Below are 24,649 nucleotides of genomic sequence, written 5' to 3'. Positions count from 1 at the left end.
AATCCATCACCGTTCTTTAGCCCACTCTGCCACCCCAGTTCAGACATGGCCATATGCAAATCAGTCTGACCCTGTGCCTCATGGGAACAGTCCAGCCTGAACTGCCAAGCCATGTCTTCCCTGGACCAGAATCAAGCTTCCTAGGACCGGTTTCTGGCATTTCAGCCGTCTTCAGCCAGGCTTGCTTGAATCCAGTGGCAAAGTGAGCAAGGGACTCACGTCTGAGCATACCCTGCCAACTTATGGCGAACAAAGCAAAAAACAAAGGAAATGATGGACGGAGTGTTGAACATTGCAAGCACTCACCCCCAGTCAACTGATCTGGGTTTAATCCATCACCGTTCTTTAGCCCACTCTGCCACCCCAGTTCAGACATGGCCATATGCAAATCAGTCTGACCCTGTGCCTCATGGGAACAGTCCAGCCTGAACTGCCAAGCCATGTCTTCCCTGGACCAGAATCAAGCTTCCTAGGACCGGTTTCTGGCATTTCAGCCGTCTTCAGCCAGGCTTGCTTGAATCCAGTGGCAAAGTGAGCAAGGGACTCACGTCTGAGCATACCCCGCCAACTTATGGCGAACAAAGCAAAAACCAAAGTAAATGATGGACGGAGTGTTGAACATTGCAAGCACTCACCCCCAGTCAACTGATCTGGGTTTAATCCATCACCGTTCTTTAGCCCACTCTGCCACCCCAGTTCAGACATGGCCATATGCAAATCAGTCTGACCCTGTGCCTCATGGGAACAGTCCAGCCTGAACTGCCAAGCCATGTCTTCCCTGGACCAGAATCAAGCTTCCTAGGACCGGTTTCTGGCATTTCAGCCGTCTTCAGCCAGGCTTGCTTGAATCCAGTGGCAAAGTGAGCAAGGGACTCACGTCTGAGCATACCCTGCCAACTTATGGCGAACAAAGCAAAAACTAAAGGAAATGATGGACGGAGTGTTGAACATTGCAAGCACTCACCCCCAGTCAACTGATCTGGGTTCAATCCATCACCGTTCTTTAGCCCACTCTGCCACCCCAGTTCAGACATGGCCATATGCAAATCAGTCTGACCCTGTGCCTCATGGGAACAGTCCAGCCTGAACTGCCAAACCATGTCTTCCCTGGACAAGAATCAAGCTTCCTAGGACCGGTTTCTGGCATTTCAGCCGTCTTCAGCCAGGCTTGCTTGAATCCAGTGTTAAAGTGAGCAAGGGACTCACGTCTGAGCATACCCTGCCAACTTATGGCGAACAAAGCACAAACCAAAGGAAATGATGGACGGAGTGATGAACATTGCAAGCACTAATCCCCAGTCAACTGATCTGGGTTTAATCCATCACCGTTCTTTAGCCCACTCTGCCACCCCAGTTCCGACATGGCCATATGCAAATTAGTCTGACCCTGTGCCTCATGGGAACAGTCCAGCCTGAACTGCCAAGCCATGTCTTCCGTGGACCAGAATCAAGCTTCCTAGGACCTTTTTCTGGCATTTCAGCCGTCTTCAGCCAGGCTTGCTTGAATCCAGTGGCAAAGTGAGCAAGGGACTCACGTCTGAGCATACCCTGCCAACTTATGGCGAACAAAGCAAAAACCAAAGGAAATGATGGACGGAGTGTTGAACATTGCAAGCACTCACCCCCAGTCAACAGATCTGGGTTTAATCCATCACCATTCTTTAGCCCACTCTGCCACCCCAGTTCAGACATGGCCAAATGCAAATCAGTCTGACCCTGTGCCTCATGGGAACAGTCCAGCCTGAACTGCCAAGCCATGTCTTCCCTGGACCAGAATCAAGCTTCCTAGGACCGGTTTCTGGCATTTCAGCCGTCTTCAGCCAGATTTGCTTGAATCCAGTGGCAAAGTGATTAAGGGACTCACGTCTGAGCATACCCTGCCAACTTACAGCGAACAAAGCAAAAACCAAAGGAAATGATGGACGGAGTGTTGAACATTGCAAGCACTCACCCCCAGTCAACAGATCTGGGTTTAATACATCACCGTTCTTTAGCCCACTCTGCCACCCCAGTTCAGACATGGCCATATGCAAATCAGTCTGACCCTGTGCCTCATGGGAACAGTCCAGCCTGAACTGCCAAGCCATGTCTTCCCTGGACCAGAATCAAGCTTCCTAGGACAATTTTTCTGGCATTTCAGTCGTCTTCAGCCAGACTTGCTTGAATCCAGTGGCAAAGTGAGCAAGGGACTCACGTCTGAGCATACCCTGCCAACTTATGGCGAACAAAGCAAAAACCAAAGGAAATGATGGACGGAGTGTTGAACATTGCAAGCACTCACCCCCAGTCAACAGATCTGGGTTTAATCCATCACCGTTCTTTAGCCCACTCTGCCACCCCAGTTCAGACATGGCCATATGCAAATCAGTCTGACCCTGTGCCTCATGGGAACAGTCCAGCCTGAACTGCCAAGCCATGTCTTCCCTGGACCAGAATCAAGCTTCCTAGGACCGGTTTCTGGCATTTCAGCCGTCTTCAGCCAGGCTTGCTTGAATCCAGTGGCAAAGTGAGCAAGGGACTCACGTCTGAGCATACCCTGCCAATTTATGGCGAACAAAGCAAAAAACAAAGGAAATGATGGACGGAGTGTTGAACATTGCAAGCACTCACCCCCAGTCAACTGATCTGGGTTTAATCCATCACCGTTCTTTAGCCCACTCTGCCACCCCAGTTCAGACATGGCCATATGCAAATCAGTCTGACCCTGTGCCTCATGGGAACAGTCCAGCCTGAACTGCCAAGCCATGTCTTCCCTGGACCAGAATCAAGCTTCCTAGGACCGGTTTCTGGCATTTCAGCCGTCTTCAGCCAGGCTTGCTTGAATCCAGTGGCAAAGTGAGCAAGGGACTCACGTCTGAGCATACCCTGCCAACTTATAGCGAACAAAGCAAAAAACAAAGGAAATGATGGACGGAGTGTTGAACATTGCAAGCACTCACCCCCAGTCAACTGATCTGGGTTTAATCCATCACCGTTCTTTAGCCCACTCTGCCACCCCAGTTCAGACATGGCCATATGCAAATCAGTCTGACCCTGTGCCTCATGGGAACAGTCCAGCCTGAACTGCCAAGCCATGTCTTCCCTGGACCAGAATCAAGCTTCCTAGGACCGGTTTCTGGCATTTCAGCCGTCTTCAGCCAGGCTTGCTTGAATCCAGTGGCAAAGTGAGCAAGGGACTCACGTCTGAGCATACCCCGCCAACTTATGGCGAACAAAGCAAAAACCAAAGTAAATGATGGACGGAGTGTTGAACATTGCAAGCACTCACCCCCAGTAAACTGATCTGGGTTTAATCCATCACCGTTCTTTAGCCCACTCTGCCTCCCCAGTTCAGACATGGCCATATGCAAATCAGTCTGACCCTGTGCCTCATGGGAACAGTCCAGCCTGAACTGCCAAGCCATGTCTTCCCTGGACCAGAATCAAGCTTCCTAGGACCATTTTCTGGCATTTCAGCCGTCTTCAGCCAGGCTTGCTTGAATCCAGTGGCAAAGTGAGCAAGGGACTCACGTCTGAGCATACCCTGCCAACTTATGGCGAACAAAGCAAAAACTAAAGGAAATGATGGATGGAGTGTTGAACATTGCAAGCACTCACCCCCAGTCAACTGATCTGGGTTCAATCCATCACCGTTCTTTAGCCCACTCTGCCACTCCAGTTCAGACATGGCCATATGCAAATCAGTCTGACCCTGTGCCTCATGGGAACAGTCCAGCCTGAACTGCCAAGCCATGTCTTCCCTGGACAAGAATCAAGCTTCCTAGGACCGGTTTCTGGCATTTCAGCCGTCTTCAGCCAGGCTTGCTTGAATCCAGTGGCAAAGTGAGCAAGGGACTCACGTCTGTGCATACCCTGCCAACTTATGGCGAACAAAGCAAAAACCAAAGGAAATGACGGACGGAGTGTTGAACATTGCAAGCACTCACCCCCAGTCAACTGATCTGGGTTTAATCCATCACCGTTCTTTAGCCCACTCTGCCACCCCAGTTCAGACATGGCCATATGCAAATCAGTCTGACCCTGTGCCTCATGGGAACAGTCCAGCCTGAACTGCCAAGCCATGTCTTCCCTGGACCAGAATCAAGCTTCCTAGGACCGGTTTCTGGCATTTCAGCTGTCTTCAGCCAGGCTTGCTTGAATCCAGTGGCAAGGTGAGCAAGGGACTCACGTCTGAGCATACCCTGCCAACTTATGGCGAACAAAGCAAAAACCAAAGGAAATGATGGACGGAGTGTTGAACATTGCAAGCACTCACCCCCAGTCAACTGATCTGGGTTTAATCCATCACCGTTCTTTAGCCCACTCTGCCACCCCAGTTCAGACATGGCCATATGCAAATCAGTCTGACCCTGTGCCTCATGGGAACAGTCCAGCCTGAACTGCCAAGCCATGTCTTCCCTGGACCAGAATCAAGCTTCCTAGGACCGGTTTCTGGCATTTCAGCCGTCTTCAGCCAGGCTTGCTTGAATCCAGTGGAAAAGTGAGCAAGGGACTCACGTCTGAGCATACCCTGCCAACTTATGGCGAACAAAGCACAAACCAAAGGAAATGATGGACGGAGTGATGAACATTGCAAGCACTCACCCCCAGTCAACTGATCTGGGTTTAATCTATCACCGTTCTTTAGCCCACTCTGCCACCCCAGTTCAGACATGGCCATATGCAAATCAGTCTGACCCTGTGCCTCATGGGAACAGTCCAGCCTGAACTGCCAAGCCATGTCTTCCCTGGACCAGAATCAAGCTTCCTAGGACCGGTTTCTGGCATTTCAGCCGTCTTCAGCCAGATTTGCTTGAATCCAGTGGCAAAGTGATTAAGGGACTCACGTCTGAGCATACCCTGCCAACTTACAGCGAACAAAGCAAAAACCAAAGGAAATGATGGACGGAGTGTTGAACATTGCAAGCACTCACCCCCAGTCAACAGATCTGGGTTTAATACATCACCGTTCTTTAGCCCACTCTGCCACCCCAGTTCAGACATGGCCATATGCAAATCAGTCTGACCCTGTGCCTCATGGGAACAGTCCAGCCTGAACTGCCAAGCCATGTCTTCCCTGGACCAGAATCAAGCTTCCTAGGACCGGTTTCTGGCATTTCAGCCGTCTTCAGCCAGGCTTGCTTGAATCCAGTGGAAAAGTGAGCAAGGGACTCACGTCTGAGCATACCCTGCCAACTTATGGCGAACAAAGCACAAACCAAAGGAAATGATGGACGGAGTGATGAACATTGCAAGCACTCACCCCCAGTCAACTGATCTGGGTTTAATCCCTCACCGTTCTTTAGCCCACTCTGCCACCCCAGTTCAGACATGGCCACATGCAAATTAGTCTGACCCTGTGCCTCATGGGAACAGTCCAGCCTGAACTGCCAAGCCATGTCTTCCCTGGACCAGAATCAAGCTTCCTAGGACAGGTTTCTGGCATTTCAGCCGTCTTCAGCCAGGCTTGCTTGAATCCAGTGACAAAGTGAGCAAGGGACTCACGTCTGAGCATACCCTGCCAACTTATGGCGAACAAAGCAAAAACCAAAGGAAATGATGGACGGAGTGTTGAACATTGCAAGCACTCAGCCCCAGTCAACTGATCTGGGTTTAATCCATCACCGTTCTTTAGCCCACTCTGCCACCCCAGTTCAGACATGGCCATATGCAAATCAGTCTGACCCTGTGCCTCATGGGAACAGTCCAGCCTGAACTGCCAAGCCATGTCTTCCCTGGACCAGAATCAAGCTTCCTAGGACCGGTTTCTGGCATTTCAGCCGTCTTCAGCCAGATTTGCTTGAATCCAGTGGCAAAGTGATTAAGGGACTCACGTCTGAGCATACCCTGCCAACTTACAGCGAACAAAGCAAAAACCAAAGGAAATGATGGACGGAGTGTTGAACATTGCAAGCACTCACCCCCAGTCAACAGATCTGGGTTTAATACATCACCGTTCTTTAGCCCACTCTGCCACCCCAGTTCAGACATGGCCATATACAAATCAGTCTGACCCTGTGCCTCATGGGAACAGTCCAGCCTGAACTGCCAAGCCATGTCTTCCCTGGACCAGAATCAAGCTTCCTAGGACAATTTTTCTGGCATTTCAGTCGTCTTCAGCCAGACTTGCTTGAATCCAGTGGCAAAGTGAGCAAGGGACTCACGTCTGAGCATACCTTGCCAACTTATGGCGAACAAAGCAAAAACCAAAGGAAATGATGGACGGAGTGTTGAACATTGCAAGCACTCACCCCCAGTCAACAGATCTGGGTTTAATCCATCACCGTTCTTTAGCCCACTCTGCCACCCCAGTTCAGACATGGCCATATGCAAATCAGTCTGACCCTGTGCCTCATGGGAACAGTCCAGCCTGAACTGCCAAGCCATGTCTTCCCTGGACCAGAATCAAGCTTCCTAGGACCGGTTTCTGGCATTTCAGCCGTCTTCAGCCAGGCTTGCTTGAATCCAGTGGCAAAGTGAGCAAGGGACTCACGTCTGAGCATACCCTGCCAACTTATGGCGAACAAAGCAAAAAACAAAGGAAATGATGGACGGAGTGTTGAACATTGCAAGCACTCACCCCCAGTCAACTGATCTGGGTTTAATCCATCACCGTTCTTTAGCCCACTCTGCCACCCCAGTTCAGACATGGCCATATGCAAATCAGTCTGACCCTGTGCCTCAAGGGAACAGTCCAGCCTGAACTGCCAAGCCATGTCTTCCCTGGACCAGAATCAAGCTTCCTAGGACCGGTTTCTGGCATTTCAGCCGTCTTCAGCCAGGCTTGCTTGAATCCAGTGGCAAAGTGAGCAAGGGACTCACGTCTGAGCATACCCTGCCAACTTATGGCGAACAAAGCAAAAAACAAAGGAAATGATGGACGGAGTGTTGAACATTGCAAGCACTCACCCCCAGTCAACTGATCTGGGTTTAATCCATCACCGTTCTTTAGCCCACTCTGCCACCCCAGTTCAGACATGGCCATATGCAAATCAGTCTGACCCTGTGCCTCATGGGAACAGTCCAGCCTGAACTGCCAAGCCATGTCTTCCCTGGACCAGAATCAAGCTTCCTAGGACTGGTTTCTGGCATTTCAGCCGTCTTCAGCCAGGCTTGCTTGAATCCAGTGGCAAAGTGAGCAAGGGACTCACGTCTGAGCATACCCCGCCAACTTATGGCGAACAAAGCAAAAACCAAAGTAAATGATGGACGGAGTGTTGAACATTGCAAGCACTCAGCCCCAGTCAACTGATCTGGGTTTAATCCATCACCGTTCTTTAGCCCACTCTGCCACCCCAGTTCAGACATGGCCATATGCAAATCAGTCTGACCCTGTGCCTCATGGGAACAGTCCAGCCTGAACTGCCAAGCCATGTCTTCCCTGGACCAGAATCAAGCTTCCTAGGACCGGTTTCTGGCATTTCAGCCGTCTTCAGCCAGATTTGCTTGAATCCAGTGGCAAAGTGATTAAGGGACTCACGTCTGAGCATACCCTGCCAACTTACAGCAAACAAAGCAAAAACCAAAGGAAATGATGGACGGAGTGTTGAACATTGCAAGCACTCACCCCCAGTCAACAGATCTGGGTTTAATACATCACCGTTCTTTAGCCCACTCTGCCACCCCAGTTCAGACATGGCCATATGCAAATCAGTCTGACCCTGTGCCTCATGGGAACAGTCCAGCCTGAACTGCCAAGCCATGTCTTCCCTGGACCAGAATCAAGCTTCCTAGGACCTTTTTCTGGCATTTCAGCCGTCTTCAGCCAGGATTGCTTGAATCCAGTGGCAAAGTGATTAAGGGACTCACGTCTGAGCATACCCTGCCAACTTACAGCAAACAAAGCAAAAACCAAAGGAAATGATGGACGGAGTGTTGAACATTGCAAGCACTCACCCCCAGTCAACAGATCTGGGTTTAATCCATCACCGTTCTTTAGCCCACTCTGCCACCCCAGTTCAGACATGGCCATATGCAAATCAGTCTGACCCTGTGCCTCATGGGAACAGTCCAGCCTGAACTGCCAAGCCATGTCTTCCCTGGACCAGAATCAAGCTTCCGAGGACCGGTTTCTGGCATTTCAGCCGTCTTCAGCCAGGCTTGCTTGAATCCAGTGGCAAAGTGAGCAAGGGACTCACGTCTGAGCATACCCTGCCAACTTATGGCGAACAAAGCAAAAAACAAAGGAAATGATGGACGGAGTGTTGAACATTGCAAGCACTCACCCCCAGTCAACTGATCTGGGTTTAATCCATCACCGTTCTTTAGCCCACTCTGCCACCCCAGTTCAGACATGGCCATATGCAAATCAGTCTGACCCTGTGCCTCATGGGAACAGTCCAGCCTGAACTGCCAAGCCATGTCTTCCCTGGACCAGAATCAAGCTTCCTAGGACCGGTTTCTGGCATTTCAGCCGTCTTCAGCCAGGCTTGCTTGAATCCAGTGGCAAAGTGAGCAAGGGACTCACGTCCGAGCATACCCTGCCAACTTATTTCGAACAAAGCAAAAACCAAAGGAAATGATGGACAGAGTGTTGAACATTGCAAGCACTCACCCCCAGTCAACTGATCTGGGTTTAATCCATCACCGTACTTTAGCCCACTCTGCCACCCCAGTTCAGACATGGCCATATGCAAATCAGTCTGACCCTGTGCCTCATGGGAACAGTCCAGCCTGAACTGCCAAGCCATGTCTTCCCTGGACCGGAATCAAGCTTCCTAGGACCGGTTTCTGGCATTTCAGCCGTCTTCAGCCAGGCTTGCTTGAATCCAGTGGCAAAGTGAGCAAGGGACTCACGTCTGAGCATACCCTGCCAACTTATAGCGAACAAAGCAAAAACCAAAGGAAATGATGGACGGAGTGTTGAACATTGCAAGCACTCACCCCCAGTCAACTGATCTGGGTTTAATCCATCACCGTTCTTTAGCCCACTCTGCCACCCCAGTTCAGACATGGCCATATGCAAATCAGTCTGACCCTGTGCCTCATGGGAACAGTCCAGCCTGAACTGCCAAGCCATGTCTTCCCTGGACCAGAATCAAGCTTCCTAGGACCGGTTTCTGGCATTTCAGCCGTCTTCAGCCAGGCTTGCTTGAATCCAGTGGAAAAGTGAACAAGGGACTCACGTCTGAGCATACCCTGCCAACTTATGGCGAACAAAGCACAAACCAAAGGAAATGATGGACGGAGTGATGAACATTGCAAGCACTCACCCCCAGTCAACTGATCTGGGTTTAATCCATCACCGTTCTTTAGCCCACTCTGCCACCCCAGTTCAGACATGGCCATATGCAAACAGTCTGACCCTGTGCCTCATGGGAACAGTCCAGCCTGAACTGCCAAGCCATGTCTTCCCTGGACCAGAATCAAGCTTCTTAGGACAGGTTTCTGGCATTTCAGCCGTCTTCAGCCAGGCTTGCTTGAATCCAGTGACAAAGTGATTAAGGGACTCACGTCTGAGCATACCCTGCCAACTTATGGCGAACAAAGCAAAAACCAAAGGAAATGATGGACGGAGTGTTGAACATTGCAAGCACTCAGCCCCAGTCAACAGATCTGGGTTTAATACATCACCGTTCTTTAGCCCACTCTGCCACCCCAGTTCAGACATGGCCATATGCAAATCAGTCTGACCCTGTGCCTCATGGGAACAGTCCAGCCTGAACTGCCAAGCCATGTATTCCCTGGACCAGAATCAAGCTTCCTAGGACAATTTTTCTGGCATTTCAGTCTTCTTCAGCCAGACTTGCTTGAATCCAGTGGCAAAGTGAGCAAGGGACTCACGTCTGAGCATACCCTGCCAACTTATGGCGAACAAAGCAAAAACCAAAGGAAATGATGGACGGAGTGTTGAACATTGCAAGCACTCACCCCCAGTCAACAGATCTGGGTTTAATCCATCACCGTTCTTTAGCCCACTCTGCCACCCCAGTTCAGACATGGCCATATGCAAATCAGTCTGACCCTGTGCCTCATGGGAACAGTCCAGCCTGAACTGCCAAGCCATGTCTTCCCTGGACCAGAATCAAGCTTCCTAGGACCGGTTTCTGGCATTTCAGCCGTCTTCAGCCAGGCTTGCTTGAATCCAGTGGCAAAGTGAGCAAGGGACTCACGTCTGAGCATACCCCGCCAACTTATGGCGAACAAAGCAAAAACCAAAGTAAATGATGGACGGAGTGTTGAACATTGCAAGCACTCACCCCCAGTCAACTGATCTGGGTTTAATCCATCACCGTTCTTTAGCCCACTCTGCCACCCCAGTTCAGACATGGCCATATGCAAATCAGTCTGACCCTGTGCCTCATGGGAACAGTCCAGCCTGAACTGCCAAGCCATGTCTTCCCTGGACCAGAATCAAGCTTCCTAGGACCGGTTTCTGGCATTTCAGCCGTCTTCAGCCAGGCTTGCTTGAATCCAGTGGCAAAGTGAGCAAGGGACTCACGTCTGAGCATACCCTGCCAACTTATGGCGAACAAAGCAAAAACTAAAGGAAATGATGGACGGAGTGTTGAACATTGCAAGCACTCACCCCCAGTCAACTGATCTGGGTTCAATCCATCACCGTTCTTTAGCCCACTCTGCCACCCCAGTTCAGACATGGCCATATGCAAATCATTCTGACCCTGTGCCTCATGGGAACAGTCCAGCCTGAACTGCCAAGCCATGTCTTCCCTGGACAAGAATCAAGCTTCCTAGGACCGGTTTCTGGCATTTCAGCCGTCTTCAGCCAGGCTTGCTTGAATCCAGTGGCAAAGTGAGCAAGGGACTCACGTCTGTGCATACCCTGCCAACTTATGGCGAACAAAGCAAAAACCAAAGGAAATGACGGACGGAGTGTTGAACATTGCAAGCACTCACCCCCAGTCAACTGATCTGGGTTTAATCCATCACCGTTCTTTAGCCCACTCTGCCACCCCAGTTCAGACATGGCCATATGCAAATCAGTCTGACCCTGTGCCTCATGGGAACAGTCCAGCCTGAACTGCCAAGCCATGTCTTCCCTGGACCAGAATCAAGCTTCCTAGGACCGGTTTCTGGCATTTCAGCTGTCTTCAGCCAGGCTTGCTTGAATCCAGTGGCAAGGTGAGCAAGGGACTCACGTCTGAGCATACCCTGCCAACTTATGGCGAACAAAGCAAAAACCAAAGGAAATGATGGTCGGAGTGTTGAACATTGCAAGCACTCACCCCCAGTCAACTGATCTGGGTTTAATCCATCACCGTTCTTTAGCCCACTCTGCCACCCCAGTTCAGACATGGCCATATGCAAATCAGTCTGACCCTGTGCCTCATGGGAACAGTCCAGCCTGAACTGCCAAGCCATGTCTTTCCTGGACCAGAATCAAGCTTCCTAGGACCGGTTTCTGGCATTTCAGCCGTCTTCAGCCAGGCTTGCTTGAATCCAGTGGAAAAGTGAGCAAGGGACTCACGTCTGAGCATACCCTGCCAACTTATGGCGAACAAAGCACAAACCAAAGGAAATGATGGACGGAGTGATGAACATTGCAAGCACTCACCCCCAGTTAACTGATCTGGGTTTAATCCATCACCGTTCTTTAGCCCACTCTGCCACCCCAGTTCAGACATGGCCATATGCAAATTAGTCTGACCCTGTGCCTCATGGGAACAGTCCAGCCTGAACTGCCAAGCCATGTCTTCCCTGGACCAGAATCAAGCTTCCTAGGACAGGTTTCTGGCATTTCAGCCGTCTTCAGCCAGGCTTGCTTGAATCCAGTGACAAAGTGAGCAAGGGACTCACGTCTGAGCATACCCTGCCAACTTATGGCGAACAAAGCAAAAACCAAAGGAAATGATGGACGGAGTGTTGAACATTGCAAGCACTCAGCCCCAGTCAACTGATCTGGGTTTAATCCATCACCGTTCTTTAGCCCACTCTGCCACCCCAGTTCAGACATGGCCATATGCAAATCAGTCTGACCCTGTGCCTCATGGGAACAGTCCAGCCTGAACTGCCAAGCCATGTCTTCCCTGGACCAGAATCAAGCTTCCTAGGACCGGTTTCTGGCATTTCAGCCGTCTTCAGCCAGATTTGCTTGAATCCAGTGGCAAAGTGATTAAGGGACTCACGTCTGAGCATACCCTGCCAACTTACAGCGAACAAAGCAAAAACCAAAGGAAATGATGGACGGAGTGTTGAACATTGCAAGCACTCACCCCCAGTCAACAGATCTGGGTTTAATACATCACCGTTCTTTAGCCCACTCTGCCACCCCAGTTCAGACATGGCCATATGCAAATCAGTCTGACCCTGTGCCTCATGGGAACAGTCCAGCCTGAACTGCCAAGCCATGTCTTCCCTGGACCAGAATCAAGCTTCCTAGGACAATTTTTCTGGCATTTCAGTCGTCTTCAGCCAGACTTGCTTGAATCCAGTGGCAAAGTGAGCAAGGGACTCACGTCTGAGCATACCCTGCCAACTTATGGCGAACAAAGCAAAAACCAAAGGAAATGATGGACGGAGTGTTGAACATTGCAAGCACTCACCCCCAGTCAACAGATCTGGGTTTAATCCATCACCGTTCTTTAGCCCACTCTGCCACCCCAGTTCAGACATGGCCATATGCAAATCAGTCTGACCCTGTGCCTCATGGGAACAGTCCAGCCTGAACTGCCAAGCCATGTCTTCCCTGGACCAGAATCAAGCTTCCTAGGACCGGTTTCTGGCATTTCAGCCGTCTTCAGCCAGGCTTGCTTGAATCCAGTGGCAAAGTGAGCAAGGGACTCACGTCTGAGCATACCCTGCCAACTTATGGCGAACAAAGCAAAAAACAAAGGAAATGATGGACGGAGTGTTGAACATTGCAAGCAATCACCCCCAGTCAACTGATCTGGGTTTAATCCATCACCGTTCTTTAGCCCACTCTGCCACCCCAGTTCAGACATGGCCATATGCAAATCAGTCTGACCCTGTGCCTCATGGGAACAGTCCAGCCTGAACTGCCAAGCCATGTCTTCCCTGGACCAGAATCAAGCTTCCTAGGACCGGTTTCTGGCATTTCAGCCGTCTTCAGCCAGGCTTGCTTGAATCCAGTGGCAAAGTGAGCAAGGGACTCACGTCCGAGCATACCCTGCCAACTTATTTCGAACAAAGCAAAAACCAAAGGAAATGATGGACAGAGTGTTGAACATTGCAAGCACTCACCCCCAGTCAACTGATCTGGGTTTAATCCATCACCGTACTTTAGCCCACTCTGCCACCCCAGTTCAGACATGGCCATATGCAAATCAGTCTGACCCTGTGCCTCATGGGAACAGTCCAGCCTGAACTGCCAAGCCATGTCTTCCCTGGACCGGAATCAAGCTTCCTAGGACCGGTTTCTGGCATTTCAGCCGTCTTCAGCCAGGCTTGCTTGAATCCAGTGGCAAAGTGAGCAAGGGACTCACGTCTGAGCATACCCCGCCAACTTATGGCGAACAAAGCAAAAACCAAAGGAAATGATGGACGGAGTGTTGAACATTGCAAGCACTCAGCCCCAGTCAACTGATCTGGGTTTAATCCATCACCGTTCTTTAGCCCACTCTGCCACCCCAGTTCAGACATGGCCATATGCAAATCAGTCTGACCCTGTGCCTCATGGGAACAGTCCAGCCTGAACTGCCAAGCCATGTCTTCCCTGGACCAGAATCAAGCTTCCTAGGACCGGTTTCTGGCATTTCAGCCGTCTTCAGCCAGATTTGCTTGAATCCAGTGGCAAAGTGATTAAGGGACTCACGTCTGAGCATACCCTGCCAACTTACAGCGAACAAAGCAAAAACCAAAGGAAATGATGGACGGAGTGTTGAACATTGCAAGCACTCACCCCAAGTCAACAGATCTGGGTTTAATACATCACCGTTCTTTAGCCCACTCTGCCACCCCAGTTCAGACATGGCCATATGCAAATCAGTCTGACCCTGTGCCTCATGGGAACAGTCCAGCCTGAACTGCCAAGCCATGTCTTCCCTGGACCAGAATCAAGCTTCCTAGGACAATTTTTCTGGCATTTCAGTCGTCTTCAGCCAGACTTGCTTGAATCCAGTGGCAAAGTGAGCAAGGGACTCACGTCTGAGCATACCCTGCCAACTTATGGCGAACAAAGCAAAAACCAAAGGAAATGATGGACGGAGTGTTGAACATTGCAAGCACTCACCCCCAGTCAACAGATCTGGGTTTAATCCATCACCGTTCTTTAGCCCACTCTGCCACCCCAGTTCAGACATGGCCATATGCAAATCAGTCTGACCCTGTGCCTCATGGGAACAGTCCAGCCTGAACTGCCAAGCCATGTCTTCCCTGGACCAGAATCAAGCTTCCTAGGACCGGTTTCTGGCATTTCAGCCGTCTTCAGCCAGGCTTGCTTGAATCCAGTGGCAAAGTGAGCAAGGGACTCACGTCTGAGCATACCCTGCCAACTTATGGCGAACAAAGCAAAAAACAAAGGAAATGATGGACGGAGTGTTGAACATTGCAAGCACTCACCCCCAGTCAACTGATCTGGGTTTAATCCATCACCGTTCTTTAGCCCACTCTGCCACCCCAGTTCAGACATGGCCATATGCAAATCAGTCTGACCCTGTGCCTCATGGGAACAGTCCAGCCTGAACTGCCAAGCCATGTCTTCCCTGGACCAGAATCAAGCTTCCTAGGACCGGTTTCTGGCATTTCAGCCGTCTTCAGCCAGGCTTGCTTGAATCCAGTGGCAAAGTGAGCAAGGGACTCACGTCCGAGCATACCCTGCCAACTTATTTCGAACAAAGCAAAAACCAAAGGAAATGATGGACAGAGTGTTGAACATTGCAAGCACTCACCCCCAGTCAACTGATCTGGGTTTAATCCATCACCGTACTTTAGCCCACTCTGCCACCCCAGTTCAGACATGGCCATATGCAAATCAGTCTGACCCTGTGCCTCATGGGAACAGTCCAGCCTGAACTGCCAAGCCATGTCTTCCCTGGACCGGAATCAAGCTTCCTAGGACCGGTTTCTGGCATTTCAGCCGTCTTCAGCAAGGCTTGCTTGAATCCAGTGGCAAAGTGAGCAAGGGACTCACGTCTGAGCATACCCCGCCAACTTATGGCGAACAAAGCAAAAACCAAAGTAAATGATGGACGGAGTGTTGAACATTGCAAGCACTCACCCCAAGTCAACTGATCTGGGTTTAATCCATCACCGTTCTTTAGCCCACTCTGCCACCCCAGTGACATGGCCATATGCAAATCAGTCTGACCCTGTGCCTCATGGGAACAGTCCAGCCTGAACTGCCAAGCCATGTCTTCCCTGGACCAGAATCAAGCTTCCTAGGACCGGTTTCTGGCATTTCAGCCGTCTTCAGCCGTCTTCAGCCAGGCTTGCTTGAATCCAGTGGCAAAGTGAGCAAGGGACTCACGTCTGAGCATACCCTGCCAACTTATGGCGAACAAAGCAAAAACTAAAGGAAATGATGGACGGAGTGTTGAACATTGCAAGCACTCACCCCCAGTCAACTGATCTGGGTTCAATCCATCACCGTTCTTTAGCCCACTCTGCCACCCCAGTTCAGACATGGCCATATGCAAATCAGTCTGACCCTGTGCCTCATGGGAACAGTCCAGCCTGAACTGCCAAGCCATGTCTTCCCTGGACCAGATTCAAGCTTCCTAGGACCGGTATCTGGCATTTCAGCCGTCTTCAGCCAGGCTTGCTTGAATCCAGTGGCAAAGTGAGCAAGGGACTCACGTCTGTGCATACCCTGCCAACTTATGGCGAACAAAGCAAAAACCAAAGGAAATGATGGACGGAGTGTTGAACATTGCAAGCACTCACCCCCAGTCAACTGATCTGGGTTCAATCCATCACCGTTCTTTAGCCCACTCTGCCACCCCAGTTCAGACATGGCCATATGCAAATCAGTCTGACCCTGTGCCTCATGGGAACAGTCCAGCCTGAACTGCCAAGCCATGTCTTCCCTGGACAAGAATCAAGCTTCCTAGGACCGGTTTCTGGCATTTCAGCCGTCTTCAGCCAGGCTTGCTTGAATCCAGTGGCAAAGTGAGCAAGTGACTCACGTCTGTGCATACCCTGCCAACTTATGGCGAACAAAGCAAAAACCAAAGGAAATGATGGACGGAGTGTTGAACATTGCAAGCACTCACCCCCAGTCAACTGATCTGGGTTTAATCCATCACCGTTCTTTAGCCCACTCTGCCACCCCAGTTCAGACATGGCCATATGCAAATCAGTCTGACCCTGTGCCTCATGGGAACAGTCCAGCCTGAACTGCCAAGCCATGTCTTCCCTGGACCAGAATCAACCTTCCTAGGACCGGTTTCTGGCATTTCAGCCGTCTTCAGCCAGGCTTGCTTGAATCCAGTGGCAAAGTGAGCAAGGGACTCACGTCCGAGCATACCCTGCCAACTTATGGCGAACAAAGCAAAAACCAAAGGAAATGATGGACAGAGTGTTAAAGATTGCAAGCACTCACCCCCAGTCAACTGATCTGGGTTTAATCCATCACCGTACTTTAGCCCACTCTGCCACCCCAGTTCAGACATGGCCATATGCAAATCAGTCTGACCCTGTGCCTCATGGGAACAGTCCAGCCTGAACTGCCAAGCCATGTCTTCCCTGGACCAGAATCAAGCTTCCTAGGACCGGTTTCTGGCATTTCAGCCGTCTTCAGGCAGGCTTGCTTGAATCCAGTGGCAAAGTGAGCAAGGGACTCACGTCTGAGCATACCCCGCCAACTTATGGCGAACAAAGCAAAAACCAAAGTAAATGATGGACGGAGTGTTGAACATTGCAAGCACTCACCCCCAGTCAACTGATCTGGGTTTAATCCATCACTGTTCTTTAGCCCACTCTGCCACCCCAGTTCAGACATAGCCATATGCAAATCAGTCTGACCCTGTGCCTCATGGGAACAGTCCAGCCTGAACTGCCAAGCCATGTCTTCCCTGGACCAGAATCAAGATTCCTAGGACCGGTTTCTGGCATTTCAGCCGTCTTCAGCCAGGCTTGCTTGAATCCAGTGGCAAAGTGAGCAAGGGACTCACGTCTGAGCATACCCTGCCAACTTATGGCGAACAAAGCAAAAACTAAAGGAAATGATGGACGGAGTGTTGAACATTGCAAGCACTCACCCCCAGTCAACTGATCTGGGTTCAATCCATCACCGTTCTTTAGCCCACTCTGCCACCCCAGTTCAGACATGGCCATATGCAAATCAGTCTGACCCTGTGCCTCATGGGAACAGTCCAGCCTGAACTGCCAAGCCATGTCTTCCCTGGACAAGAATCAAGCTTCCTAGGACCGGTTTCTGGCATTTCAGCCGTCTTTTGCCAGGCTTGCTTGAATCCAGTGGCAAAGTGAGCAAGGGACTCACGTCTGTGCATACCCTGCCAACTTATGGCGAACAAAGCAAAAACCAAAGGAAATGATGGACGGAGTGTTGAACATTGCAAGCACTCACCCCCAGTCAACTGATCTGGGTTTAATCCATCACCGTTCTTTAGCCCACTCTGCCACCCCAGTTCAGACATGGCCATATGCAAATCAGTCTGTCCCTGTGCCTCATGGGAATAGTCCAGCCTGAACTGCCAAGCCATGTCTTCCCTGGACCAGAATCAAGCTTCCTAGGACCGGTTTCTGGCATTTCAGCCGTCTTCAGCCAGGCTTGCTTGAATCCAGTGGCAAAGTGAGCAAGGGACTCACGTCTGAGCATACCCTGCCAACTTATAGCGAACAAAGCAAAAACCAAAGGAAATGATGGACGGAGTGTTGAACATTGCAAGCACTCACCCCCAGTCAACTGATCTGGGTTTAATCCATCACCGTTCTTTAGCCCACTCTGCCACCCCAGTTCAGACATGGCCATATGCAAATCAGTCTGACCCTGTGCCTCATGGGAACAGTCCAGCCTGAACTGCCAAGCCATGTCTTCCCTGGACCAGAATCAAGCTTCCTAGGACCGGTTTCTGGCATTTCAGCCGTCTTCAGCCAGGCTTGCTTGAATCCAGTGGAAAAGTGAACAAGGGACTCACGTCTGAGCATACCCTGCCAACTTATGGCGAACAAAGCACAAACCAAAGGAAATGATGGACGGAGTGATGAACATTGCAAGCACTCACCCCCAGTCAACTGATCTGGGTTTAATCCATCACCGTTCTTTAGCCCACTCTGCCACCCCAGTTCAGACATGGCCATATGCAAATCAGTCTGACCCTGTGCCTCATGGGAACAGTCCAGCCTGAACTGCCAAGCCATGTCTTCCCTGGACCAGAATCAAGCTTCTTAGGACAGGTTTCTGGCATTTCAGCCGTCTTCAGCCAGGCTTGCTTGAATCCAGTGGCAAAGTGAGCAAGGGACTCACGTCTGAGCATACCCCGCCAACTTATGGCGAACAAAGCAAAAACCAAAGTAAATGATGGACGGAGTGTTGAACATTGCAAGCACTCACCCCCAGTCAACTGATCTGGGTTTAATCCATCACTGTTCTTTAGCCCACTCTGCCACCCCAGTTCAGACATGGCCATATGCAAATCAGTCTGACCCTGTGCCTCATGGGAACAGTCCAGCCTGAACTGCCAAGCCATGTCTTCCCTGGACCAGAATCAAGCTTCCTAGGACCGGTTTCTGGCATTTCAGCCGTCTTCAGCCAGGCTTGCTTGAATCCAGTGGCAAAGTGAGCAAGGGACTCACGTCTGAGCATACCCTGCCAACTTATGGCGAACAAAGCAAAAACTAAAGGAAATGATGGACGGAGTGTTGAACATTGCAAGCACTCACCCCCAGTCAACTGATCTGGGTTCAATCCATCACCGTTCTTTAGCCCACTCTGCCACCCCAGTTCAGACATGGCCATATGCAAATCAGTCTGACCCTGTGCCTCATGGGAACAGTCCAGCCTGAACTGCCAAGCCATGTCTTCCCTGGACAAGAATCAAGCTTCCTAGGACCGGTTTCTGGCATTTCAGCCGTCTTTTGCCAGGCTTGCTTGAATCCAGTGGCAAAGTGAGCAAGGGACTCACGTCTGTGCATACCCTGCCAACTTATGGCGAACAAAGCAAAAACCAAAGGAAATGATGGACGGAGTGTTGAACATTGCAAGCACTCACCCCCAGTCAACTGATCTGGGTTTAATCCATCACCGTTCTTTAGCCCACTCTGCCACCCCAGTTCAGACATGGCCATATGCAAATCAGTCTGTCCCTGTGCCTCATGGGAATAGTCCAGCCTGAACTGCCAAGCCATGTCTTCCCTGGACCAGAATCAAGCTTCCTAGGACCGGTTTCTGGCATTTCAGCCGTCTTCAGCCAGGCTTGCTTGAATCCAGTGGCAAAGTGAGCAAGGGACTCACGTCTGAGCATACCCTGCCAACTTATAGCGAACAAAGCAAAAACCAAAGGAAATGATGGACGGAGTGTTGAACATTGCAAGCACTCACCCCCAGTCAACTGATCTGGGTTTAATCCATCACCGTTCTTTAGCCCACTCTGCCACCCCAGTTCAGACATGGCCATATGCAAATCAGTCTGACCCTGTGCCTCATGGGAACAGTCCAGCCTGAACTGCCAAGCCATGTCTTCCCTGGACCAGAATCAAGCTTCCTAGGACCGGTTTCTGGCATTTCAGCCGTCTTCAGCCAGGCTTGCTTGAATCCAGTGGAAAAGTGAACAAGGGACTCACGTCTGAGCATACCCTGCCAACTTATGGCGAACAAAGCACAAACCAAAGGAAATGATGGACGGAGTGATGAACATTGCAAGCACTCACCCCCAGTCAACTGATCTGGCTTTAATCCATCACCGTTCTTTAGCCCACTCTGCCACCCCAGTTCAGACATGGCCATATGCAAATCAGTCTGACCCTGTGCCTCATGGGAACAGTCCAGCCTGAACTGCCAAGCCATGTCTTCCCTGGACCAGAATCAAGCTTCTTAGGACAGGTTTCTGGCATTTCAGCCGTCTTCAGCCAGGCTTGCTTGAATCCAGTGACAAAGTGAGCAAGGGACTCACGTCTGAGCATACCCTGCCAACTTATGGCGAACAAAGCAAAAACCAAAGGAAATGATGGACGGAGTGTTGAACATTGCAAGCACTCAGCCCCAGTCAACTGATCTGGGTTTAATCCATCACCGTTCTTTAGCCCACTCTGCCACCCCAGTTCAGACATGGCTATATGCAAATCAGTCTGACCCTGTGCCTCATGGGAACAGTCCAGCCTGAACTGCCAAGCCATGTCTTCCCTGGACCAGAATCAAGCTTCCTAGGACCGGTTTCTGGCATTTCAGCCGTCTTCAGCCAGATTTGCTTGAATCCAGTGGCAAAGTGATTAAGGGACTCACGTCTGAGCATACCCTGCCAACTTACAGCGAACAAAGCAAAAACCAAAGGAAATGATGGACGGAGTGTTGAACATTGCAAGCACTCACCCCCAGTCAACAGATCTGGGTTTAATACATCACCGTTCTTTAGCCCACTCTGCCACCCCAGTTCAGACATGGCCATATGCAAATCAGTCTGACCCTGTGCCTCATGGGAACAGTCCAGCCTGAACTGCCAAGCCATGTCTTCCCTGGACCAGAATCAAGCTTCCTAGGACCGGTTTCTGGCATTTCAGCCGTCTTCAGCCAGGCTTGCTTGAATCCAGTGGAAAAGTGAACAAGGGACTCACGTCTGAGCATACCCTGCCAACTTATGGCGAACAAAGCACAAACCAAAGGAAATGATGGACGGAGTGATGAACATTGCAAGCACTCACCCCCAGTCAACTGATCTGGGTTTAATCCATCACCGTTCTTTAGCCCACTCTGCCACCCCAGTTCAGACATGGCCATATGCAAATCAGTCTGACCCTGTGCCTCATGGGAACAGTCCAGCCTGAACTGCCAAGCCATGTCTTCCCTGGACCAGAATCAAGCTTCTTAGGACAGGTTTCTGGCATTTCAGCCGTCTTCAGCCAGGCTTGCTTGAATCCAGTGACAAAGTGAGCAAGGGACTCACGTCTGAGCATACCCTGCCAACTTATGGCGAACAAAGCAAAAACCAAAGGAAATGATGGACGGAGTGTTGAACATTGCAAGCACTCAGCCCCAGTCAACTGATCTGGGTTTAATCCATCACCGTTCTTTAGCCCACTCTGCCACCCCAGTTCAGACATGGCTATATGCAAATCAGTCTGACCCTGTGCCTCATGGGAACAGTCCAGCCTGAACTGCCAAGCCATGTCTTCCCTGGACCAGAATCAAGCTTCCTAGGACCGGTTTCTGGCATTTCAGCCGTCTTCAGCCAGATTTGCTTGAATCCAGTGGCAAAGTGATTAAGGGACTCACGTCTGAGCATACCCTGCCAACTTACAGCGAACAAAGCAAAAACCAAAGGAAATGATGGACGGAGTGTTGAACATTGCAAGCACTCACCCCCAGTCAACAGATCTGGGTTTAATACATCACCGTTCTTTAGCCCACTCTGCCACCCCAGTTCAGACATGGCCATATGCAAATCAGTCTGACCCTGTGCCTCATGGGAACAGTCCAGCCTGAACTGCCAAGCCATGTCTTCCCTGGACCAGAATCAAGCTTCCTAGGACAATTTTTCTGGCATTTCAGTCGTCTTCAGCCAGACTTGCTTGAATCCAGTGGCAAAGTGAGCAAGGGACTCACGTCTGAGCATACCCTGCCAACTTATGGCGAACAAAGCAAAAACCAAAGGAAATGATGGACGGAGTGTTGAACATTGCAAGCACTCACCCCCAGTCAACAGATCTGGGTTTAATCCATCACCGTTCTTTAGCCCACTCTGCCACCCCAGTTCAGACATGGCCATATGCAAATCAGTCTGACCCTGTGCCTCATGGGAACAGTCCAGCCTGAACTGCCAAGCCATGTCTTCCCTGGACCAGAATCAAGCTTCCTAGGACCGGTTTCTGGCATTTCAGCCGTCTTCAGCCAGGCTTGCTTGAATCCAGTGGCAAAGTGAGCAAGGGACTCACGTCTGAGCATACCCTGCCAACTTATGGCGAACAAAGCAAAAAACAAAGGAAATGATGGACGGAGTGTTGAACATTGCAAGCACTCACCCCCAGTCAACTGATCTGGGTTTAATCCATCACCGTTCTTTAGCCCACTCTGCCACCCCAGTTCAGACATGGCCATATGCAAATCAGTCTGACCCTGTGCCTCATGGGAACAGTCCAGCCTGAACTGCCAAGCCATGTCTTCCCTGGACCAGAATCAAGCTTCCTAGGACCGGTTTCTGGCATTTCAGCCGTCTTCAGCCAGGCTTGCTTGAATCCAGTGGCAAAGTGAGCAAGGGACTCACGTCTGAGCATACCCCGCCAACTTATGGCGAACAAAGCAAAAACCAAAGTAAATGATGGACGGAGTGTTGAACATTGCAAGCACTCACCCCCAGTCAACTGATCTGGGTTTAATCCATCACCGTTCTTTAGCCCACTCTGCCACCCCAGTTCAGACATGGCCATATGCAAATCAGTCTGACCCTGTGCCTCATGGGAACAGTCCAGCCTGAACTGCCAAGCCATGTCTTCCCTGGACCAGAATCAAGCTTCCTAGGACCGGTTTCTGGCATTTCAGCCGTCTTCAGCCAGGCTTGCTTGAATCCAGTGGCAAAGTGAGCAAGGGACTCACGTCTGAGCATACCCTGCCAACTTATGGCGAACAAAGCAAAAACTAAAGGAAATGATGGACGGAGTGTTGAACATTGCAAGCACTCACCCCCAGTCAACTGATCTGGGTTCAATCCATCACCGTTCTTTAGCCCACTCTGCCACCCCAGTTCAGACATGGCCATATGCAAATCAGTCTGACCCTGTGCCTCATGGGAACAGTCCAGCCTGAACTGCCAAACCATGTCTTCCCTGGACAAGAATCAAGCTTCCTAGGACCGGTTTCTGGCATTTCAGCCGTCTTCAGCCAGGCTTGCTTGAATCCAGTGTTAAAGTGAGCAAGGGACTCACGTCTGAGCATACCCTGCCAACTTATGGCGAACAAAGCACAAACCAAAGGAAATGATGGACGGAGTGATGAACATTGCAAGCACTAACCCCCAGTCAACTGATCTGGGTTTAATCCATCACCGTTCTTTAGCCCACTCTGCCACCCCAGTTCCGACATGGCCATATGCAAATTAGTCTGACCCTGTGCCTCATGGGAACAGTCCAGCCTGAACTGCCAAGCCATGTCTTCCCTGGACCAGAATCAAGCTTCCTAGGACAGGTTTCTGGCATTTCAGCCGTCTTCAGCCAGGCTTGCTTGAATCCAGTGACAAAGTGAGCAAGGGACTCACGTCTGAGCATACCCTGCCAACTTATGGCGAACAAAGCAAAAACCAAAGGAAATGATGGACGGAGTGTTGAACATTGCAAGCACTCAGCCCCAGTCAACTGATCTGGGTTTAATCCATCACCGTTCTTTAGCCCACTCTGCCACCCCAGTTCAGACATGGCCAAATGCAAATCAGTCTGACCCTGTGCCTCATGGGAACAGTCCAGCCTGAACTGCCAAGCCATGTCTTCCCTGGACCAGAATCAAGCTTCCTAGGACCGGTTTCTGGCATTTCAGCCGTCTTCAGCCAGATTTGCTTGAATCCAGTGGCAAAGTGATTAAGGGACTCACGTCTGAGCATACCCTGCCAACTTACAGCGAACAAAGCAAAAACCAAAGGAAATGATGGACGGAGTGTTGAACATTGCAAGCACTCACCCCCAGTCAACAGATCTGGGTTTAATACATCACCGTTCTTTAGCCCACTCTGCCACCCCAGTTCAGACATGGCCATATGCAAATCAGTCTGACCCTGTGCCTCATGGGAACAGTCCAGCCTGAACTGCCAAGCCATGTCTTCCCTGGACCAGAATCAAGCTTCCTAGGACAATTTTTCTGGCATTTCAGTCGTCTTCAGCCAGACTTGCTTGAATCCAGTGGCAAAGTGAGCAAGGGACTCACGTCTGAGCATACCCTGCCAACTTATGGCGAACAAAGCAAAAACCAAAGGAAATGATGGACGGAGTGTTGAACATTGCAAGCACTCACCCCCAGTCAACAGATCTGGGTTTAATCCTTCACCGTTCTTTAGCCCACTCTGCCACCCCAGTTCAGACATGGCCATATGCAAATCAGTCTGACCCTGTGCCTCATGGGAACAGTCCAGCCTGAACTGCCAAGCCATGTCTTCCCTGGACCAGAATCAAGCTTCCTAGGACCGGTTTCTGGCATTTCAGCCGTCTTCAGCCAGGCTTGCTTGAATCCAGTGGCAAAGTGAGCAAGGGACTCACGTCTGAGCATACCCTGCCAATTTATGGCGAACAAAGCAAAAAACAAAGGAAATGATGGACGGAGTGTTGAACATTGCAAGCACTCACCCCCAGTCAACTGATCTGGGTTTAATCCATCACCGTTCTTTAGCCCACTCTGCCACCCCAGTTCAGACATGGCCATATGCAAATCAGTCTGACCCTGTGCCTCATGGGAACAGTCCAGCCTGAACTGCCAAGCCATGTCTTCCCTGGACCAGAATCAAGCTTCCTAGGACCGGTTTCTGGCATTTCAGCCGTCTTCAGCCAGGCTTGCTTGAATCCAGTGGCAAAGTGAGCAAGGGACTCACGTCTGAGCATACCCTGCCAACTTATAGCGAACAAAGCAAAAAACAAAGGAAATGATGGACGGAGTGTTGAA

Source organism: Triturus cristatus, chromosome 4_2 (genome assembly GCF_964204655.1).
Source record: "Triturus cristatus chromosome 4_2, aTriCri1.1, whole genome shotgun sequence".
Taxonomy (NCBI): Eukaryota; Metazoa; Chordata; class Amphibia; order Caudata; family Salamandridae; genus Triturus; species Triturus cristatus.
Note: the sequence above shows the minus strand (reverse complement) of the source record.